Raw genomic sequence first — 22,970 nt, 5'->3', positions numbered from 1 at the left:
TTACGGCAGCATTAGTTGATATGAATTCAGCCCAGGCAGAACTATGGAGAGTTTTGCACGGTTTAAAAATGGCAAATGACTTGGGCATGAGAAGAGTACATGTAAAGATGGACTCGATTGAAGTTTGGAACGTAGTGAGGGAGCTAGAAGAGGAGTTCCTCTGTCACAGTTTGATAATGAAGGAAATAATTCAAATGAAGAAAAATCTTGGGAGATTGTGATCCTGCACACTAATAGAGAAGCCAACCTTTGTGCTGATTGGCTAGCAAAGAGAAGTACAAGAGATATAAGGAGCTTTACTTTTTTAAACACACCTCCAAAAGAGTTACGCAAGTTACTTCATGATGAGTCCGATAGGGTAATAGCTATTAGTGAACTCCTATAGCCTTTTTTTTGGTCAAGTACCTTTACACACACACCCCTTCACTTTCCTAATGGGTTCCATATATTAACTTCTTAGACATAGCTAGAATTTGAACCCGTTACACCTCTTAGCTATAGCCTTCTCTTTTTTTTGGACGTGGCCTTGGGCCGGAGAAACTGACCCGGCCTAACAAATAGAACCGATTTGCCCCGCAACCCAACCCACTTGGAGCCCGACCCTAATGGAACCTAATCTTGTCTTCCTCGTTTTCAGTCTCTGAGGAATCTCCCATTGTTACCAGAGCTTCCATCAAAATACCGGAGACTTGATGCATGGAGCTGGGGCCGAATTCCTCCTTCCTCGATGTTGTCGTCAACCCGAATCCGAAGGTTTTCCCTTTGAACTCTGCCGCTGCCGCACCGCGCCGAAGACGCGCCTCGCTGAAATTGAGAATCATAATCCTCACCTTCAATGACGGCTCCTTTATCTGCAACCCATTTCCTCCCGCCATACGCCATACAGCGAATCACTCCACTGTCCTTGGAATGCAATTGAGTCTGCCATGAAGCTCCTCGTATTTCAATAGTGTTGTGGCCCCCACTGCTCCTCTGCCGCCAAGCTTTCCACCAAGCAGTAAGTCCCTCGATGCTCCCACCTCGGTCCCTCCTCTCTATGTCGATTATTTCCTTGTGGATCTCGTTGGTAGGCCAGTGCATTGTTATGGGTCGAAACCGCTCTTCCCCTTCAGCTTCTTGCCTGTCTCGGGTTTTCGTTTCCACCCTCTCAAGTAACCGCTCTTCTATTTGAAATCCTTGATGGCTGGTTGAAATTGAAACCTCGTTGACTTGATTTTGTATACACTGATTATGCTGAAGTGTTGTGAATCCTACTTCTATTTTGATTGTATTTCTGGCTTGAATAGGTGGATTAATTGTCCGCTGTCTCTGTAGTTCATTCTCCACTACCATCGCTGCCAGTTGGTGAGCTAATTTGTTGCCTTCTCTTGGAGTCCAGGTAGCTCCCACATCTGGAGCCTCATCCAGCAGTTGGAGAATGTCTCTGATGATTGCGTCTGCTTCCGCTATAAGCATTTTTGCCTTAATTACTTGAACCAGAGGTAAGCAATCTGTTTCAATTATGCAATTCGCTATTTGTAGATTTTTAATGAGAATGAGTGCCTCTCTGTATGCTTGAGCTTCTACTACTAATGCTGATGCTGTCCTGAATGTTAATGTTGTCCCACTGATGATTTTTCCTTGCCAGTCTCTAACTACCACTGCTAAAGCTACCGTGCTTGTTTCCCTTTGGAAAGCCGCATCTGTGTTCACCTTCAACCTATTGTTTGGCAGAGGCCTCCAGGTAATTCTCTTCCTCTCACCGTTCCTACCTGCCCTTGGTTTGTTTTCTATATTGAATCCCTCTGTTGCATTATGAAATTCAGCTACTAGATGCTCTGAATAGATTATTACCTTTTCTGGATTGACTTTTATTTGCTGGAATATGTGCTGATTCCTCGCTTTCCATATGCACCAACAGACACATTCCAAGTTACACAAAATTTTATCCTGTTCCTTCCCTGTCTCACTCTTGATTTTCTCAATTGTATCCATCATTCATTTTCCAAAAGATCTCACATTATAGGCCGTAGGCACAATTTGAAAGCTAGATCCGAACCACACCGCTCTAGTCCATGGACACAATAATAACGCATATTCAATAGTTTCATCCTCTTCCTGGCATATGCTGCATGAGGGTGTTATTGCACTTTTTCGCTGATACAAGTTCGTATTCACTAGCAAAATTCTGTGCACTGCTTTCCATAAAAATATTCTAACTTTTTGTGGCACCAGTAATCTCCGAATAGTCTCCTAAACCTCCCTCAAATTCTGACTTGTCGAAGCTTTGCTAAATTTTCTCTCTTCCTTTGTATCTTTCTCCTCCTTCGCAGAATGGTAACCTGTTCTCAATGAGTACTATCCATCGTTTCTATACGGCCAAACAAAATGATCCTTTTTATTGATCAGACTGATGGGTGTTCTGATTATTAGTTTAGCTACGTTACCAGGAAATATGCCTTGAATTTTGTTCGCGTCCCAGCCCTCCCTATCTCTTATTAACTCACTCACTTTTCTGATTCGTCCTTCTCCGTATCTCCCCAATTTTTCTGTTTCTACCATCCAATTATCTTCCCAAATATCTATCTCCGCTCCACTCCCTACACTCCACCTACCCTTTCTTCTGAGAAAATCTCTTCCCTCCAACATGCTCTTCCATATCCATGATGCGTTTCTTCCTTCTCCCATCTCCCATAGGCTGCAGTTAGGGTAATAAATGGCCTTTAATATCTGAATCCATATTGCATCCTCCTCTTTTAGTAGCCTCCATGCTTGTTTAGCCAAGTGTACTACGTTTTGGCATTCTAAATCTTTAAATCCCAAGCCTCCGTTTATTTTATTTTTAGTCATTTTTGTCCAACTCTTCCAATGAATGCTTCTTTCCTTTCCATTATTTGTCTACCAGAATCTGGCAATTGCTGCTTCAATTCTTTTGCAAAAGGATTTAGGGAATTTAATGACGTTCATGGCGTAGACTGGAATTGCCCGTATTACTGCTTTTATCAAAACTTCCTTTCCAGCTTGATTTAATAATTTCTCTTTCCATCCTTAGATTTTGTTTAGTATCTTCTCCTGTATCCACTCCAATGCCCTATTCTTGGATCTTCTCCATCTCGCTGGTAACCGTAGGTATCTTCCAGGATCTTCCCACGATGCCATTCTGGTGATCTCTTCAATGTTCACCCTACTCTGAATAGGTATCTGACTTCCAAAAATCAACCTGGACTTCTCAGTGTTGATTCTTTGTCTTGATGCCTCTGTATATTTGTTTATAATATGAATTTGTTCATAAATCTCCTCTTCTTGTGCCCCTGCAAAAATTATACGATCATGAACGAATAATAGATGAGTAATGACTGGTGCTGTTGGAGCTAACTTAATTCCAGAAATTAGATTATCACTCATCGCCTTATCCATGAGAATACTAAAGCTTTTAGCTGCCAAAATAAAGAGATAGGATGATAGAGGATCTCCTTGTCTGAGACCTCTTTGAGGGTAGATCTTGGTAGATAATTTTTCATTTATTTTGAATCTATAACTAGCACTTTTCACACAGCTCATCATCAACTTCACTCATTCATTATTAAAACTGAACTCTTCCATGACCCTTTGCAAAAAGTTCCATTCCAATCTATCATAGGTCTTATTCATATCCAAATTGATGGCTATGTCTTTGCTTCCAAGATTTCCTTTTCTGTTTAATTTGTGAAACGCTTCTTGTACTATTATTATATTATCTTGTATGAGTCTTCCTTTTACAAAGGCACTCTGAATCGGAGATATGATAATATCTAGCACTTTTCTTAACCTCCCCACGAAGATCTTTGTTACAATCTTATACACAAAATTACAACAGCTTATGGGTCTAAGGTGATTCAGGCTTTTCTATTAACTCATTTTGGGAATCAAAACAACAATTGTTTTTCCTAAGTCCTCCGGTATGATACCGTCTTCAAAAAATTGTTTAACTACTCCCCACACTTCTTTACTTAAAATATCCCAATGTTGTTGAAAAAATAACCCATTTAATCCATCTGGGTCCGGAGCTTTTAAGCCACCCATACTAAAAATAGCCTCCTTAATTTTCTCATTGATCTTTGCCATTAGCTCCTCATTACGCACTCTTCTAGGTTCCTATCCCCTTTAGAAGTAAACAACTTAGTAAAATGTCTTTCTACTAACCTCATTATATTTACTTCTCCTTGTATCCACTGTCCTGTCTCATCTCTCAAATTGTCAATTCTATTTCTAATTCTTTTCTAAATTGTTGTTGCATGAAAGAAGGCTGTATTTTTGTCACCCCATTTTAACCATTTCAGCCTTGATCTTTGTCCCCAATATTTTTCCTCTTGTTTCCAAAGTTTTGATATTTGGTTCTTCAGTTCTCTCTCTCTCTTCTAAGATCTCTTTCCGTCATATCGACCTCCTGAATTTGATGTAACTCTATTTTCTTTCTTTCTATTTCTTTCTCTACTCTCTTAAACTTCCTTCTGCTTCACTCTGTCAACTCCCTTTTGCATCTATTTCTCTTTCTTGTGAATTGATTCCAATAATTTCTATTTCCGTCATCCAGTTGCCAACTCCTCTTGATTACCCCTTTGCACTTCTCATGATCTGCCCAAAAAGTCTCAACCCTAAATTTTTTTTTATCTGAACTCGCAGCTGTGTTTCCAAAATTAAGGCACAGTGGTCCAAACTTACAGCCGAAGAAGCTTTTAGAATAACATTCTGGTATATTTGCAGCCATTTCCAATTTACTAACACCATATCTAGTCTTTCCCTAGTGATAAAGTTATTTCTTGGATTACTAAACCATGTATACTTACTGCTTCTAAGGTCAACATCCATTAAACCATTATCATCTACAAACCTTCTGAAAGTTTCTAAATAAATTCTTGGTTATGGATGAATGCCTACCTTTTCATCTTGACTTAAAATATCGTTGAAGTCCCCCAAATAAGCTTGAGGTTCTTCCTTACTCATATTACTTATCGTAAGCTCCTGCCATAGTTTTCTTCGCTTTTGGAAAACTAAATTACCATACACGAAAACACCTTGCCATTTCAGATCATTATTAATATAAATATTAGCTTTAATATAGTTATCACACCACTCATAAATATTGATATTAGTATTAGATTTCCATAACAAACATATTGTCAAAATTAAGCCTTCTTCTTATCCTATTCATTTTTTCTTGACTGGCCCTAGTTTCCATTAAAAACACTATGAGCGGCTTTACTTTTTTATATAGATCATATAACTCAGAAATTTTCGGGACAGCCGCTATTCCCCAACAATTCCAGCTAATGATACTCATGGCTGAGGTTGGGGCATGTTAAGACTCGCCTCCTCAGCCATTTGTATTCCCTTAATCTGACCAGAAACATGCATAGATAACTCATACTCCCCTATGTCCAGAGCAGTGTTGTTATTCTTCAATTTCTTGGGCTCTCTGTTCTCTTGCTCCTCCGTCCATTCCTTGTATGTAAGCATTAGCACCTGTTTGTTTTTTCGTTTTCTTTTCAAATTCAACTTCAATTCCAACTTTTTTACTAGTTGTGTTTCCAGATCTGCATGTACTTGTGTTCTTTCATCTTAATCTTCATCACTTGCTAATTTTACATAGTATACGTTCTCACTCGAATTAACATGCTAACCCACAAATTTATGTTCTCTATTCTGTGCTTCTTTGGATAGCTTCTTTAATTCATCTTCTTTCATTCTACTTTTCAACAATTCTTGATATTCCTTTCCTTCCACTCTGCCTTCACACCTTTTTGCTTTTTTGGAACTCAGGCCTCGTTTACTCATAAAAAAAAATTTTTTTTTAATGCAAGGCTTATACTTTACTTTGTACTTGATAAAAAAAATAATATGCTTTGTATTTTTAATTTCAACATGTTAGAGGCTTAGAGTCTTTCACCTGAGTTTTATTTGGCCCTAAAAAGACACTTGAAATAGAAAACTAACCCTTATATTCATGATAAAAATCATCTTTAAATTGGACTTGGTTCTTTCAAATTACTTTAAGATTTTTTCGACTATTGAACTATAATTCTTTTTTGTGTATATCATATTATATAAAAAAATCAATAAAAATACCTTTTGACGGACACAAGGTATTCGACAAAGCATACTAATAATGAGTTTAATTTTCCATCATACCAAATAAACATGTTTAAATTGCTTTCTTTGGGTTTTTTTTTCTTTTGTTTTTTTTTTCCTTATCGAAGTAGTGCACAAACGTAAAAGTTAGTGTTTCTAAGAATGTGGTTGCAATCGTCAATGGAGTCGTGGTTACAGTTCTCATATGTGTATACTTGTCGGTGCTTTCTCTGTATATGCGCATTGCAACTCTTGTGTGGTGTGATTTTTATTAATTATTATTATTTTTGGAATTTATATTTGAACATTGTACAATCGTTAAGTCCTACCTAATGTGTCCCAATATAAATTAGGGAGCCACTAAGATAAAGATGTCAAAGACGTCTTTTTTTTAAAATATTTTTTAATAATTAAAATTTAACACATATAATCGATTAAATTGTGTTATTTTTATTAAAACTAGACAGGACAAATCAGTTTAGTCGAAAAACTAATAAATTAATGTTGAATTGGTCTAAATTAATATTTTTTTATAAAAAAATGACTATAATATCTCTATTATAAAAAATAACTAAAATATCCTTATTATATATATAAATTTTAAAAACTCTAAATCCTAATCCTATGACGGCAAAAAAAAAATGACTAAAATTTAGGATTCTCAAAATTAATATATATAATAGGAGTATTTTAGTCATTTTCTATAATAGGGGTATTGTAGTCATTTTCTATAAAAAAATAATATTAATTTAGACCAGTTCAAAATTTAGTTCACCATTTCTTCGGTCAAATTAATTTGTCTGGCTTAATTTTGACAAAAATTAACACGGTTTAATTGATTATACGTATTAAATTTTAATTATTAGAAAATATTTTAAAAAAAAGACGTTTTAGACATTTTTATCTGAGTGTTCCCTATAAATTAATGTAGCCCTCTAATATTCAATTTTAGTCCAAAACCATAGAAACTGAAGTGGGGAACAAGAAAAAGTATTTGGTGGTGGAAATTGATGATACATCTATATATTTCGTTTTAAGAAATAAAGTTGTTCGAAAACATTATATATTAGAATTTTTCAAAAGAAGAAAGTAGTGAACAAATTTCAAAATATTGATAATTTCAAATTCTTCAATATTAGTAATACTAAAATCCTAAATTTAAAACCCTAATCTAGTATTAATTTTAAATTTACTAGTGACCGAAAGTTCTTAATTAATAATTAAGCTCAATATATTACAAATTAATTTAATTATCTTTTTTAATCGCATTAGTAACGGACTTTTAGCGACAAAAATCTAAAATTCCATCGTTAATTTTTTTCTTATAGAAACGCATTGTTTGACAACAACTAATTAGTAATGGATTCTTAGAACAAATTCGTCGTTACTACATATTACACAATATCGTTTTAATTTGTCAATTTAGCAATAAATTTTTCATTTCGTAAAATCCCTCACTAACTAAAGTTTCTGAACTTGCCATTATATGGTGCGGTGATATAGCAACAAATTTTGTGACGAAACAGTTTATCCATCACTAAAATTTAGGATTTTTCTATCGCTAATTATTGACGAAAAGATCCTCACTAAAATTCGTCAATAATCCAAAAAATTCTAGTAGTGAGGGATGAAATTATATAGTATTAGAAGGAAGAAAGAGGAAAAAATAAAAAAGATAAAAAAGTTACGAGTACTGCTAGGGAGTCAATGGTCTAAGTGTACAATGTGTTATGAGTTAACATTTTAGAGTTCACCAAAGATCGAACTCTTGACCTTTCAGATTTAAAGTTTTAATGCTATGTCATGCAACCACTCATCCCAAAAGCATAAGCTGATAGAAAAATGTAACATTAATGGTTATATCTAATACTCCCTAAACTTCCATTGTACGCATTGTACAAATATTTCATTGACTTCCCCTACTAATATTTTGTTTGCTCCCAATAAGCTTGATAGATGCATGGGGGTAGCTAGATGGACTACTGACATTCACATAATCTAAGAGAATCAATGTGTATTGATCTGTCTTTGAGATCAAAACGGCATGCTTTTCAATGAGATCAATGGACTAATTTATGAATAATAGGGTTTTTTACAAAACAAAATAAAATAAATATCATATTATGTGATTCTCCTTAAATCAATTATTGTAATGTTGACGATGCTACCATTTTCGAAGAGCCATCTGTGGACATAATGAAACCTTATTCCATTAGTATAGTTTTCGGAACAGTTTATCCGTTATTAAATTTTTTTAAAAAAATTGTGTTTTAATTTTTCCGTGGTTAAATTGATGAAAAGATCCATCACCCAAAATCCATCAATAATCGAAAAATTTTTTAATAGAGTGACTGATAGTGAGGGATAATATTCGTATCAAGTAGTGTAGAGATCATGAATTGGTGAATTGAAAAGATCGGACATTCTAACTTTGGTGAAAGTAGAATCAGACCAGGAACAACTTGCAAGATACTCTAATATTTAAGTTAGCAATGTGTTTTAGGTGTTGTTTTTTATCCGAAATTTACCTATCAAATTTCCTCTCTTTTTATCTCTTTATCTTGGGATTACCACTTCTTTGGAAATTTACTGCCTTTATAACATGCTCTCACTACAAGAAAAACACCCATTCAGGTACACTTGAAAAGTGTAGCTAAAAGTGAAAAAAAATGATGCCTTAGGCTACGGCTACGCTTTCTGGGCTACGGCTACGCTTTTTTGGGTGATTCCTATTCGGCCGTTGCCTATTCCCAAAGGCTACGCTTTTCTGCACTAAGGGCTACGCTTTTGGCATTTGGGAATAGGGTGCGCTTTTCAAGTGATGCTGTCTAGGACCAAAGGCTACACTTTTTTGCTTGCATTTTTACCAGAATAGGCTACGCTTTTCAATGCTACTGCATCACCTGTAAAGCGTAGCCACATTGTATACCATGACTACTTTTTATAAGTGTAGCCTTAGGTCCCTCATTGTTTTTTTTTTTTAATTTTCTGTATATATATATATATATATATATATATATATATATATATATATATATAGTAGGTCTCAAAAGGTTCGCCCCGCGCTTAGTCGCCGCAAGCCTACTACCTACTTTTTTCATTATTCGAAATCTCTCTTCGTGGGCGCTTAGGTTAGCTGATCTTCTGGTCGAGGTTTCCCTCGGTGCCTCTTCCTGGCTACTCCACTCCAAGCTAAAAGCTAGCCGAATCTTACTTCGTAACCCAATGAATATATATATATATATATATATATATATATATATATATATATATATATATATATATATATATATATATATATATATATATATATATATATATATATATATTCTAATAATATTTTGTACAACATAATATTTAATAATATGATTACATATATAATTCTGTATTTTTAATTAAATAAATTAAATATTATGAAATAAAAATAAATACACAATTATACTAAATTAAAAAATATTCTAGCAAAAGCACAATATGTAAATACATTCTAAAGATTCACAAGCACTATAATGCTACAGTATATTAGTACATAAAACAATAGATCTAACTATCCAATTGAACAATCATTCAACAATAGAAAAAAAAAATGAAACATGTCTAAAGTCTAAACTACTAATTTCCATGTATCAATGAATATAAAGAGGATTACAAATTAATAAGTCTAAAATTAAAATAAATAAAAGAAAAGTGAATAAACAAAGACCTTAGTGCCCTGAGTACTAAGTCCCTATCAGTTGTGTGCCTGGAAATCATTTGAACATACCCTATAAAGAGAGAGAATTTTTTTGTTGGAGCCATTTATGTTGCCTGCTAGTGCCTTTACAAAGTGCTGAATAAATTCAGAGTGCCCTTCATAAGTGGCGGCAGTAATGAGATTACCATCCACCACTATTGCTGCCATGGTGTCTGGTTCAACCCAATGAGCCCCAGAGGCAACCGATGCCGGTTTAACATGAGGAAAAGCAGTGCACTTGTGATCTTTAGCTACACCTGTAGCCACCAGAATCAACTGTCCGTGGCAAATGGAAGCAAGTGCTTTTCCAGAACTGAAAAACTTGATCACCAGTGCCACAACAAGATGATCATGAGCAAGATACTCTGGCGCTCTTCCACCCAGTAACATCACCCCGTCATAGTTTGCAGCATCAATTGAAGTCTGGTGGAAAGAAATGTTTTTATTAGCAAACATAAGGACACTAACACGTGAAAGGAAAGAAGTTATGGAGAAACGATAAAGAATACTAGCTATTCTATTTAGGTGCAAAATCCTAGCTATTCATTAGATAATGGTTCTATGTCTGCATATCTTGATATGCTTAACCAATAATTTGGAATTAAGAAAACAATCATTTGAAAAGAGAAGTGTTAAGACCATACTCACTCACTTTTGCCGTTCATTCAGTATTGGAGAAAGGAAAGTAATCTGGATCTCAAATATATATGCCTTTGCCTCAGCCTCTTTCACGTTAAAAGCCTTAGTCAACTCTAAAATATCTCTAAATCACACAGATTAAACATGAAAAAGGCAAGTAGCAATAGATTATAAACCATGGCAATTTTTCAAAATATTGAATATCAAAAAGGAAATGAAATTCACAAGTTATAATGCAGTCAAGGCATCAAAAATATAAAAAAAATCAACATAAAAATTAAGTTTTAATATATTTTCAGCAGTAAAAGGAATATCTAATGTAACAAACTTCTAAGAATAAATTGTACAACTAAAGAAGTGCACAAATAATATTCTAAATAGAGAAAAAGCCTGTGGATGTGGTCTTTTAATTCATGCTCATTGGCTTCACTTTATCAATTATTTTACTCAATTGTTAATTAATGAGTGCACCATTCAGAAAGTAATTCTCTTAGGTATGAGAATTAAAAACCATTAGTGCTGCAGTTTAATCTGCTTTGTCTCTGTGTTTGTCTCTGTGTGTTTGCTTTCAATATGAAGGATTTTGATATAGTTAATTGTTCGCTTCATTTTTTTCTATGAGAATTTTATGTACTGAAAATGTTAGTAAGTTTTCTTGCTAGAGTACCTATGGATATTTTTTGAATCTAGTATATGCTGCCTAAAAGAAAAGTTTTCTCTGCAGAACATTACCTTAAGGATTTAGCTTCTGCTGTTATTTTCGACCATACTATTGTTTACCTTATTTTATGCTCCATTATTAAGCAAAGTGCAAAAATTATATCACTGCCTCTTATTTATATTCTCCATTTTTCCTCATAGGAAGAAAAGTTTTTCTCTATATATTGTCTCAGAAGTTTTGTGAGGCACTTAAACTGGCATCCATATTTAGAACGGATGAATAAATTGTACAGCCAAAGAAGTGCACAAATAATATTCTAAATACACTTAACTCAGTTTCTTATATGACATATTTAATTACTATTTATAAAACAGAAGAGAATTAAGTGCATTTATATGCCAAACTATTAAAAAAGCATACACTTATTACTTTTTATTACTTTTTAGTTTGATTTTTTTATGTATTGCTATCAAAAGGCAAGGAAATATATGTATAGATATAAGACTATTGAATAATTGAAAGTATTAAAACATATGTCCTCATATCACTCACTCTCTAGCAAGCTCTACATAAGACCATGCACCATCCTTTAGCTTCTCATCCACTCATAATCCAAAACAAATTAAATTAATTTACACACAAATCAAATCAAAATACATGGAATTAGTTAACAGATAGAGTGAAGAGGAAGTACCTATCATGGATTTGAACCTGTTACATCATGGACGCCATTCTTTGTTGATCAGCTTCTGAAAGTGATTCCAAACCAGTTAACATGCTCTTATCCATGATTCAATTCAAATCAACTCAACCTAGTGTTCTTCATTCACATTAATCAAATATATCACACACCTCAAGCAATTATAGTACATCCACTTTAATCTCGTTAATTAAAATAAAATAGTAATAAAAAAACCTGTGGAGATGGAATCTCTGGACCAAGACAGAGGAAGCAAAGGCAACCGGGGAGTTTGGAGAAGAAATTCAAACCCCAGGAACAAAATTAAAACCAATTAACTAACAATAATATAGGATGAAATAATCACAAACAGCACAATCTAATCACAATTAAGCCACAAAAGCACATAGGACAGCAGGACAACAACATATTTACAATGAATAATCACAAACAGCAGTAAGAGGTAATCAACAATCAATTAATCAATGAATGAAAAATTGAAAACACAAATCATTCAAGAATAATTCAAAGATCAATAACCCTTATGAACAGAGCAAAAAACTGAACAATGTCATTACACTATTACAGTGAGCCACGAACAGAGCATAGACCTTCGAAAACGGTGAGCTGGCGACAAACACGATGATGGACGACGGCAAAGAGCTGCGAAACAGGACTGGAAAGCAAACATTGGCGAACGAGGGATCGAGGGACCTCGAGAACGATGAACCATGAGGATTACGAACGACCACGACGAACCTAGTGGCGATCTTGAGCGCGACGGGCGGCGACGGTGAGATTGACGGCGGCGCGGTGGAGGCTAGGGTTTTCACAACCTTACAAGGAAGAGCTGCGAGATGGATGAACGGTGGCAGAGCACGACTAAGGATGATGAGTAGACGAGTGAGACGGTGACAGTGGCGCACGGCGATGGAAGGCACAACGACAGGGAGATTGAAGAAGCGGCTAGGGTTTTGTTATTTGGTGGTAGGAAAGAAGGAATGACCGTATGAGAGAGTGCAAGGCTTCGATGATGAAAAGAAAGAAACAAAAAAAAAAAAAAAATTCACTAGGTGTCCTATACATGTGTGTATTTGGCGTTTTTACATTAGGCAGCGCTTTTAAAGCGCACCCAAAACATAATAAATATGCTACTCTTTAAAAGCTCTTCCTTTGGTATGAAAAGTATACCTATAGATATCAACATAAGGCTACGCTTTATAAGTGATTTTTATTATATCTAAGGCTACACTTTTTAAATGATGCCACAGTTGTGTTTCCTATTCTCTTATAAAAGGAGAACACGGAGAAAAGCGTAACTTATTCTATGAATAGGCTACGCTTTTCAAATGTAGCTTAAAAAAAGTGTGACTGAATGGGTATTTTTCTTGTATAGTAGTGTCTTAATGTTGTGATTTGGCAATTTTATCGACTTAGTAGTGTAACTATTATGCTGTACCTGACACTATCTTGTACCGTCAGATTTTCATCTAATTGTTATTTCATATATCATTATTTGTCTAGAACAGATAAAGTTATATGGTATTAGAAGAAAGAAAAAAAAATAAAAAAATTATTTAAAAAAAATAATGAATGAGTGAAAGTGTGATTTTGGCCAATATTTAACGTCAATTATATAATTATCAATAAAAATATTTTTAATGACAGTAAAAATTATATAATTATTATTATAATTAATATATAATAATAACAATAAATATATAATTATTACAAAAATATAAATTAAATAAGACATATATATAATAATTATTATGTTATTGTCACTAAAAATTGTTACTAAAAATGACGTTTAATGTAGTGTGAGTTCGAGCCCTGTTATTATCACCAAAACAAATAAATTTAATAAGTTAAATTTATTCAAGTGAATAACGGTGTTGACCTTATAATCATATGATGTGTTTTGTCTGATTTTCAACATTGAAGCAGTAATAATAAGTATAAAGACAAGAGCTCTGAGCAAATAAAAATGAAACAAAAGAAAGAAAAAGTAGTATAATATAAATGAGAGAATTTCTTTAGTAAGAAAGTAAAGATTGTAACTTCTTTTTTAAAGGATATATATTACACATATTGTTTTTGTTTTTTTATTATAAAAAATCATAAAAAAAAACTTAGTCACGGTTTAAACCAGTGACTTTTTTTAATAAATTTATTTTAGGTTTTAAGTGATGTTTTTAATTGTCATATTTAAAAATAATCATTTAAAATTGTCTATAATCACGCTTTTAAACTAACGTGATCATAGAGTAAGTTATGATAACGATTTTAAAGGGGTAAATATTGTTTTGATTCCTAACGTTTAGGGCCAGAATCAAAACCGTGTCCAACGTAATTTTTGATTTAGAATTATCCTTAACGTTTTATTTTGTATTAAAACCGTCCTTTTAATTTTTTATGGACAAAAATACCCTCCACCACAACCAGCACCTTTACCACCACCACCACCTCCCTTACTCCCATCAAATATTAATAATCAGATTCAAGATCAGAACACCAACAATAACACATAAAAATAACAACATCAAATTCAACAACAAAATCAACACACAACAACAATGAAATAAAAAAAATAATAAATTAAAATCAAAATCAGAAGCAGAATCAAAGAAACAAAAACAAAGCATAAACAAAAGCAGACACAGATGCAAAAGCAGAAGAAGAAGCAGATGCAGATGCAAATACAGAAACAAAATCAAAAGCACATGCAGAAGCCAAAAATCGTGCAGCTGTACCACAATTCTCAAGTGAAGATGATGATAGCAGCCACGCAGCGACGGAACCGGACGCGGAAGCAGTGGCTTTGAGCTCGTCTCAGTCAGCAGAGTCTGCCGTTCCAGGGGCCGTCCGCGAGGCTCAAAGAACAAGCCAAAACTGCCAGTGGTAATCATAAGAGAGAGCTCCAACACGCATAACGCTCACATCCTTGAAGTCGCGAGTGGCTCCAACGTCTTCGACAGCGTTGCCACCTATGCGCGGCTCCACCGGCATGGTATCTACATCTTGAGCGGCAATAGAACCGTCACCAACGTCACCATCCGGGACCCCGCAGCGCCCGACTCTGTTGTCCTGCTCCATGGAAGGTTTGAGATACTGTCTCTCTCTGGCTTGTTCCTGCCGCCGCCTGGTCCGCCCGTGTTCCCCTTTTCCTCCCCCCTTGCGTCCTTTCCCCTTTTCCTTTCTTCCCTCCCCCCCGCGTTCTTTTCTTTTTTTATTTTATAATTTTTTTATTTATTAGAATAAGGGTAATTTAGTAATAAAATTAAAAATTTTATTAAAAAGGACGCTTTTAATACGAAATAAAACGTTAAGGATGATTCTAAATCAAAAATTACGTTGGAGACGGTTTTGATTCTGACCCCTAAACATTAGGGACCAAAACAGTACTTATCCCCAATTTTAAATCTGGTATAACTATAGAATAAATTATGGTCATAATTTTTGTAATTACGATTTTAGACCGTAACCCTAAAGTATTTAATTTATAAAGTGATAACCGTGACTATAAAATTATGTTAACGATTTTAAAACGTGACCGTAAAATAAAAATATTTTAGTGTCTATATTGTGTTTGTACATTTTATGAGTAGCTTTCTCTTCTTTAATCATCTAATGAATTCTTGTGTATATTTGTAAGTTTTTTTTTCTCCCTATAATTGATTCCCCTCCCCGTATTTTCCCTAATTTAGTATCTGATCCATTCATTTTGAATGGTGAGCATTTATTGAAGAAAAGGGAAAATATGAATGTGATCCAAATCATGTGACTTATGTGCTCCCAGAACAGTTTCATTGCCATGCTGGATATATGAAAGCCAATGCAAAAACATGTTTAAAATGTTTCAAGACGTGTCTTAATATGAAGTATTTAAAATGCAAACTTTGGCTTATGCAATGGTGGGGACAACGCTTATTAATAATGGATATGTCACTGAAACTTCAATGACCCTTTATCCATCTGTCTCTATGTACTGTACTATGAAAATTCTATTAGAGATGTATAATTATTTATGTTTTCTTTTTAGTAAATTTAAATTTAAAAAAAAATAATTTATAAGATGGTATCAAAATTTTTATTAAAAAAAATTTTGAAGTTCAATTTTTGTTAGATTTTTAAAAAAATTAACATAAAATAAATAAAAAAATTATGAAAAAATATAAACAAATAAAAAAAAACTCTTATTTAAATTAATATGTTAAAAATATAATTATTTATGTATGTATCTTTTTTATCAACTAAAAATTTTGAAAAAAATAATTTTATGATAAATTTTATATTTCTACGTTGATAATAGAGATGTTTAAATTTGTCAGTTTTAATTTAATCTAATCCAAGTAAAAATCAAATAACACCTAACAACTTAGATTTGGATTAGATCATATCCCGAATCTAATTTTTAGAACCGCTCTAATCCAATACAAAATATATAATATTATGTAATACCCTAAACTCTGAGCCGTAAGTACCAAATCTTGTTGCATTGGAGATAGAGTTAAATAAAGATCCGTTTGGCTTAAGGATTTTTTTTTTTTTCATTATTTCTAGGGTTTTACTTTTAGAATTTAAAAAAGAATAAAGCTCTACATCCAAACAAAATAATTAAGTTTAACCAAGTTGTTATAACAACTTTTTAAATCACACGTTCTTTCTCCTTCTTCTTCTCCTTCTCCTTCTTCTTCTTCCAAATTTGCGCAGGTTCTTCTTCTTTCCTTCTTCTTCTTCCTTTTCTTCTAAATTCGTACACGCAGATTCTTCTTCTTCTTCTTCAATGTTACGTCTTCTTCTTTTTCTTTTTCGTTATCGTCATCACCAATACTACCAACATTTTGCGAACATCTTTATTAGTTCTGATTTTTTCTGTTGCCATCATAAATAATTTCGGTTTATTTCTTAATTTATTTCGGTTCATTTATGTGTTAATTGAGGTTCACTTGATGCTGCTGATAAGTATTGACCAAATTTTTTATTCCTTAAGTAATTTCGATGTGTTTTTGTTAATGATTGAGTTTTTTTTAGCAAAAAAGAATGAAATTATTTATTATCACTTTATTCAATTATATTAGATTTCATTCCATTCTATTCAATTGGTCTTGAAAGCCATTCCAACCATTGGGACAAATTATTCATCGACAACACACCTGGACTACAAATGAACCAAAAATATTATTAAAGCAAAACCATTGTATAATACCAAATGAACCGAACATTTGTCTATTATATAAATTCGAATTCAGAAACACCTGGGTCTAGAATGAACCAAAAATATTATCAAAGCGAAACAACTGTATAATACTAAATGAACCGAATATTGTCCATTATATAAATTCAAATTCATATTCAAAATGTTGGTTTTTGTTAGCAAAATATTGGTGTTGTTGGTGATTACAATAACGAAGAAGAAGAAGAAGAAGAAGAAAAATCAAACAAAAAAGAAGAAATAAGAAAAAAAATTCCTCAAAATTTATCATCATATTATTCTTTTCTTGTCTTGTTCATCTAATCAAATAAAGAAGAAGAAACACATAATGCTGCAAAATCACTTGATAGATTTGGATGTGTTTTTGTTCATGATTCAATTTTGTTTGTGTGTTTGTTTTTGAATTATTGTGTGTTGCAATCATTAAGTAATTTCGATTCATTCTGGATTTAAATAAGGTGCATTTAGTCTGTGCTTGTTTTGAAACGAGTTTACATTCTGAATTTAATTTTTGGTTCATTTTGAATATAATTTCGGTTCATTCTAAATATAATTTTGGTTCATTTCTGTTTTGTACAATTCAAAACTCTTCCTTCTCACCTTCTACTTCTTCTTCAGCAGGGAGAGAAGGAGAAAAAGGAAAAAAAATATAGCAGCAACAACAACAAAAGAATGATGATAAAGAGAAAACACGTGAAGAAAAAGGAACGCGAAAAAAAGGAGAAGGAGGAGGAGGAGGAAGGCGAAGAAGAAGAAGACGTTCCGTGCGAAAACGAGCGTGAGAAGCTCCATGTGTAAATGAGCGTGAGAAGAAGAAGAAGATGTGCGTGTAATCTATGGTTCTGAAAACCAAACCGGACCGGCCGGTTCAACCAGAAAAAACAGAAACCGGTCACCTAGTCGGTCCGGGTAAGGTCAGAAACTGCCTGGCAAAAAATCGGGAAAAAAACTGATCGAACCGGTGGTTAACCGGTGAACTGAAAGAACCGTCCGTTTTTTTTGCGGTTTTTGGTTTGAAAGTTGAAATGTTAAACGGCGTTGTTTTGGCTCTTTAAAAAAAAGAAAAAAAAAAAAAGAAAACGCCTAATTGCCTAAACGAAACGAAGCCCTAAATCCCCTAATCAGTTTCCAGAAACCACCCAAGCAGCCAAGCTCCAGAAATCACCCAAGCACAGTTCACCACCTAGTCACCCACAGCCATCAGCCCTCTTCGCAGTCGCATAGAGGGAAGCCCACCACCACCAATCAAGCAGCCACAGAAGCGACGACGTTGACCATCGCAACCACCACCGTCGTTGCCGAGCTCGCCTCCTCTTTGGTCGTCGCCGAGCTCGCCTCCTCCTTGGTCGTCGCCGAGCTCGCCTACTCGTTGGTCGTCGCCGACACCGCGTCCTCGCCGTTACTCGCCGCTGGTAATACTCTGTTCTTGATTTTTTGCTGCCTTCTGATTTTGATTTATTAGCTCGCCTCCTTCTAATTTTCTGTGCTTGATTTTATGATTTATTTGTCTGTGATTTTGATTTAGTTGCTGCCTTCTGATTTTGATTTTCTGTGCTTGATTTTGTTGCTGCCTTCTGATTTTGATTTTCTGTGCTTGATTTTGTTTTTTTATTTGCTGCCTTCTGATTTTGATTTTCTATGCTTGATTTATTTGTTATCTGTTCATGATTTTGTTTACTGGCTTCATTATTTGTTTGTTTGCTGGCTTCATGATTCTGAGGTTATTTGTTCATGAATTTGTTTGCTGGTTTCATGAATTTGTTTGCTGCTTCATGAAATCCTCTGAGACTGCTGATTACAAGGTGATAATACTCATTCACATTGCATTCAAATTCTCCTTTTGTCTGGTTTACTAATCACTTATGATACTGTTTAAAACAGAGGGCTACTGAACTAGAAGACATCATGCGTAGGAAGAATTCGACGATCTCAAAATTAAAGAAGGATTTGGTGGTTCTAGAACAAAAGGTAAGAAGCTGATACAAGATATTGTCATTTTGAGATGATAATGAATAATGACACACATAATTTTTCTAAGAAGTGGCCACATAACTGGTTTTTTTTCACTATTGAGTATATGTTTTGCAGCTTACTAGAGAACGCCGAGCCTCCTTCACTGCCTTTTATTTAATATTTAATTAAACCGGTTGAACTCCGGTTGAACTCCGATCGAACCAGTAAACTATTAAACCAGTGACTTTACCGGTTTATTGACCGGTCCGGTTCTCGCAACCTTAGTGTAATCACACTCTTTTAATGAGTGATTTTTGTTGGTGTTGAGCCTACTTGAATGAACTTAGATAAAAAAAATATTAAAAAAAATAATTTTTTTAATTTCTCATATCCTATTTTTTTTTAATTTTAAAATAAAATTAGTAAAAACAGAAATGAAAAATAAAACAAACCAAACACATGTATGGTGGATTGGTGGTCCAATTAACATTGAACGCCATTAATTTGAATTTTCCTTGACAACAGCATATGGAGCAATTATTTTAATGACTTGAACCATACATTTGTATCCATATCCCCCGGCCCACACTAATTTAGGAAATAACTAGTTTCCTAATTATTTGAAAGAAAAATCTTAAAAAAATGGCGTACTTAATTAGCTTATTTTTCTTTTTTTCCAAAGTTAGAAGTTAGACTTTAATTCGAAATTTATAGGTAAAGATGGAAAGATTATACTATTTGAGTTATAATTCGTTGGCGTACTTAACTTATTTCAGTGATATGTAATTATATGATTTGTTATGACATAGTTTTATATTTTTAACTAAAAATTTAGAGTTTGGCATTTGTTATTTTTAAAAGAAATAATTTGAATATAAGAAAAAAAATCTATATAAAATTTACATAAATTCAAAAAAGTGACTTTTGTGTAAAAATATAATTATTTGTGTACTTTTGCATATGAATTTAAATATTTAAATAATAAATTTTATAATATAGTATTAGAATTTATATGATTAAAAAATCTAAAATTTTTTAATTTTTATTAACTTTAAAAGAAATATTTTTTAATATAAGATAAATAAAAAAATAACACTTATATAAAATTGAATAAACCCAAAGAAGTTCTGGCCATGAAAAAATAAAAAATTTTCTTGATGATATTATCCAAAAGAAAAAAGATGCATTGATAAAGAGTTAGAGACAGATATTTACCATCTCCGTTTTTAGAAAGAATTATTCTTATATCTTATTGAGACTATATAAAATAATACTGTATCTAAATTAATTGGGCCCAGTGATGCGTGAATATTTTTCTTATTTTTTTTAGTAAATTTACATTTAAATTGTTAAGTTTAATCAAAAATTAATTATCTTTTAGTCACTATGGATGCTATTTTGAGTCGTGTACAATTCTGTTTATTTCAGGTAGCATTCGGATGGATTTGATGGAATTTCTGTAAAAAAAGAGAAGAAAGCGAATGATGCTGTCAACCATAACCTCTCTACACTCAAACCTGAATAACTCGAGATACAGAGGTCCAATTGACGTGATTCCAGTGGCGTTAAAAAGCTAACTTTCAGACCTTTTCAACGATGTATAATAGTTCATACTTCTTTTCTATCAATTCTGTAAGGGTGGCGCCTAACTTGAGGTTTCTCAAATTAGGCGCCAAGATCAACTAAAGCCATTAATTCAAGGCAGCCAAGGTGGCGCCTAACTTGAGAATTTTAAGTTAGGCGCCAGACATAACATCAACACGCAAATTGGTGTTGCCCACTCCAAGTTAGGCGCACTCATTCTCAAGTTAAGCGCAGCAACACACGCACCAAGCGCCACCCCTTGCTACCCACTCCAAGTTAGGCGCCAACACCTATGAATCAAGTGGTTTCCAATTCTCTAAGAAGCTAGCACGCAATCTTCTATTAATTCTGATTTAAACTTTATTTTATTTAAAAATAGGAAAAGATATTATTTAGTTTTAGAAAATATATTTTACATTTATTAGGATTAGATATAAAAGAGAAAAGAATCAGCCCTTCGGGCTCACCTCTCTTCTCTTCTCTTCTACCTCATTCCGCAATTGATAATTTTTTTAGAATCCTAATTTTCTCTCTGAACCATGAGCAACTAAACCTCCACTGTTAAGGTTAGGAGCTCTGTCTATTGTATAGATTGATACTATTATTTTTCTATTTTAATTCATGTACTGATTTATAATTCAAGAATTTTTTTTCGTTCTTTATCTTATGAATTTGGGTGGAACGGAAGTATGACCCTTATTCTAATTGAGTTCTTATATAACCTAGAAAAGCTCTTTACTTGAACAACAGCTTGAAAATAATTTCTCCTAAATTTCTGATTATCTGGACTTAACGGGATACGTGACATATAATCCTCTTATATTTGGGTAATTAGAATTTCTGAGGCATATAACTAGAATTGAACTTCATCCTCTAATTGGAATTAAGTGACCAAGAAATTGGCAGTTGGTGAAGGTTAGAGGAGACTAAAAAGGTCTAAGGAATTAGGGTTTAGTCACTTATAGTTTCCATGAATTAAATCTTGCGTGATTAAAATAATTAGTAAGAAAAGTCAATTCGAAAAATAGATAACTCTAAAGCCTTAACTGTTTCTCCATATATTATTCATAATTTGTTTACTGCTTGCTTTCTGATATTCTGAATTACTGTTAATGCTTTTGAACCTTCAAACACCATTTTTTATTTGCCTAACTAAGCCAATCACTTAACTATTGTTGCTTAGTCCATCAATTCTCATGGGATCGACCCTCATTCACCTGAGGTACTACTTGGTACGACCCAATGCACTTGCCGATTAATTTGTGGTTATAAATTTCACACCACCCATATATAAATAATGAATAATTTAAATATTTTGAATAAAATTATTACAATTTACCTTTTGCTATAAGTCAATGTGGCCAAACTTACTGTTTTTGTCATGAAATTAATTTTTTAAACGTTTAAGTTTGATAGAAAAAGTTATATGCATGATTATATTTATATCTCTAACACGCTCTTTTAAGTAAGAACTTTTTTAGGTTTGCTTGAATTTTTGCATAAATTTTTTTTTATTTATCTTATATCAATTTTTTTCTCTTTTAAGAATAATAGGGATCAAATTCTACACATTTCGGTCATAAAAGCTCTGACAACATAGAGAAATGCTAGGAGATCAGTAGGTTTTATGATTTGTAATCATCAATTAGCTATCATTAATATTTTTAATGATGTGAAATTACATCTAATGGTGTGGAATTACTCACTTTTCTTTTACTCGTCAAATTTTAATAAAAGTGCTAGCTCCCAAGACTTTCTTGATAACATATTATGAAATTACTTATCTTAAAAGTTTAACCTAATAGAGAGATACATAAATACTTGTATATATCTCTCTAATAGATTCTTTATTTTAAATAGTTATTTTTAACTCAATGACATTGTGTGTGTGTGTGAATAATTATCTCTACTTATTATTCATGCTTGAATTTCAATTGTAAAGTATTATATTATCTGATTCAAGTGTATGTTTCTTCTTCTCAAATAAAGATTTAGGTTATTTGAGGCTTTATACATATATCAAACCGAACCAATCTAATTTAAGCTAAATGATTGAAGATGAACTTCAAATACAGTATTTAATATGTAATAACAAAAGGGAAAAAAAGAAAAAGAAAAAGAAATCAAAGCATACTCTACGTGCGTTACTTTATATCCATTACATTTTTGTGTTCACTATTTTTTTCCCTTAAAAAAAATACATATTGTCTCTTTGGGACGAACCTGGCCTTTTTTTTTTTCTATAAATAATAAGGGAAGTGCTAGGTAAACAATGACTATCTTGAATAACATAAACAATCACCAATCAAATAAAAATACACTACATCCTAATTTAATGCTATTAATTAAATTTAAGATTAATTTACTCTTTTAACCCTATTAATTCACATTATTCACACATTATTTAAAAATATTGTTG

General features: G+C 33.1%; 1 long non-coding RNA gene across 1 annotated transcript; it reads right to left on the bottom strand.

Annotated features, from left to right (window-relative positions):
- Positions 1 to 9,701: 9,701 nt before the first annotated feature.
- Positions 9,702 to 12,035, bottom strand: LOC148575558 (uncharacterized). Its single transcript, XR_015902730.1, has 3 exons — positions 11,815 to 12,035; positions 10,469 to 10,583; positions 9,702 to 10,243 (listed from the first exon to the last, which is right to left on the bottom strand). It is a non-coding gene; the product is annotated as an uncharacterized LOC148575558 (long non-coding RNA).
- Positions 12,036 to 22,970: the final 10,935 nt, after the last annotated feature.

The sequence above is a fragment of the Arachis ipaensis genome, chromosome B1 (genome assembly GCF_059453495.1).
Source record: "Arachis ipaensis isolate K30076 ecotype BB chromosome B1, ASM5945349v1, whole genome shotgun sequence".
In the NCBI taxonomy this organism is placed as follows: Eukaryota; Viridiplantae; Streptophyta; class Magnoliopsida; order Fabales; family Fabaceae; genus Arachis; species Arachis ipaensis.
The sequence above is the reverse complement of the archived record's forward strand: the minus strand, read 5'-3'. Positions and strand labels throughout refer to the sequence as shown.